Genomic DNA, 1,907 nt, shown 5'->3' with positions numbered 1-1,907 from the left:
ATATATATATATATATATATATATATATATATATATATACATATATATACACATGCACACATGACTCAGTTCTGCTGGTTGTGGGTCTCCCAAAAGGTTTGTCACTACCGGAATTTTTTGGGCCATCTTGAAAATGTCTGAAGCACTTGTACACTTGAGTGTAGCTCATGCACTCCTCTCTGTACACTTTCTGCAATTTTGTGTAGGCCTCTGAGCAGGTAATGCCGAGCTTTTGGCAAAATTTGATGCAGATTCTCTGCTCAACTTTCTGTCATGGTCAATGCAACAATCACATGCTACACACGTTCCTTCCAAGCACTACTGTAGACAATGGATGTGAGCTAGAATGTTAAAACTTAGTGCACATGCACAGTAGAGTTCAAGGTCGATCTGTGCCAAGTAGCTTCACTTATCATGTTTTAGTTTCATTACTATGGCAACAATCTGGATACTTATTGATAAGACCATGTACATATATATATATATATATATATATATATATATATATATATACACACACACTCATATAGTTACACACACAGATATTTTGTGTCTAGGGAGAGTCATTATGCCACAATTTTACTCTTTTATTATTAGTCAGTTGGTTAAATATCCAACTAATTAATCGATTGTTATTTTAATTTGGTTAAACAGTAAGTCATTTGTAAGTCAAAAATCATTGAAAATGTTCCAGGTAGCAATGAAAGAGCTTTGACAAGCAAAAACAAAACAAATGACATACTGTTTAACCAAATTAAACAAATGGTCGATTAGTTAGTTGGATGTTTAACCAACTGACTAATAATAAAAGAGTGGAATTGAACCAGTGCGTGTGTTAATAACATTGGCATAATGACCACCCCCCCTAGACACAACAAAATTTGTTTTAACATATGAATTCACATAAAGAATCTTGCAAATCAGATACAAAAAGGCAACAAAATCACAAACAAACATGGCCTCTATTATGAACTAAGTCAATAGTCACTGAGAAGGTTGCAAGAAGCAATGAAAGAGCTTTGACAAACAAAAACAAAACAATTGGATATGTAATAAATGAATGGAATTGAACCAGTGTGTGTGATAATTATATTGACTTAATGACTCTCCCTATGAACTGATAAGCTTGTCCTGCCTTGATTTTGTTTTCCTCTCCTTAGAATTATATATATATATATCTTTACATTTGTTGCAGTTCAATAAGTTTGAGTTTATGACAGCCTCTGTGACATTAAATCACTGAGAATACAACACTCCCCAAAGGATGAGACACCAGTCTATCACAAACATGGTTAGCACCCAGCTGTTTCTGGCACTCATTTTCAGATGAGTCAACTGGAGCAACATGAAATAAAATACTTTGCTCAAGGACATAAATAACATGATAGAAACTCATGTAGGATCTACATGTTATTATGAACTTCCTACTAATGCTAGCAATTAAACTTTCAAAACACACATTTCTGAAATGGTTTTCTTTTGCATGGGTTGAGTAAAGTGTTAGCAAATGCATAATTGCTTAATTGAGCAGTAAACTCAGAGTAATAAGAACATCATTAAGTATTTGCCGGTTTCGTTTCCACTTCATCCCACTTTGGACAAATATCTTCTGTCACAGTACTGGGTGAACCAAAGTTATGTGAGTGAATATCATATAGGGAAATTGAAAGAAGCCTGTCACACAAAAGTGAAATTACATATATATGTGCATGTGTATATGTATGCAGGTATATATATATATCTGTGTTCCTTTCTGTGGAAGAGCGTAGGCTCGAAACATTAAAGACTTTTTCAATTCCAGAGCGTTATACTAATACATCTATTTGTTTTCTACACCACCTGTCTTCGTCTGTTGTCTTTTTGTGAATTCTCCCTATATATATATATATATATATATATATATATAT

The 1,907-nt window shown here is 33.4% G+C and overlaps 1 protein-coding gene across 1 annotated transcript in view; it reads right to left on the bottom strand.

Annotated features, from left to right (window-relative positions):
* The window catches only part of LOC106867321 (rap guanine nucleotide exchange factor 4), a 481,528-nt gene that overhangs the window by 26,528 nt on the left and 453,093 nt on the right, over nt 1–1,907 (bottom strand). The gene's annotated exons all lie outside the window — the stretch shown is intronic.

Source organism: Octopus bimaculoides, chromosome 4 (genome assembly GCF_001194135.2).
Source record: "Octopus bimaculoides isolate UCB-OBI-ISO-001 chromosome 4, ASM119413v2, whole genome shotgun sequence".
NCBI lineage: Eukaryota > Metazoa > Mollusca > Cephalopoda > Octopoda > Octopodidae > Octopus > Octopus bimaculoides.
The sequence above is the reverse complement of the archived record's forward strand: the minus strand, read 5'-3'. Positions and strand labels throughout refer to the sequence as shown.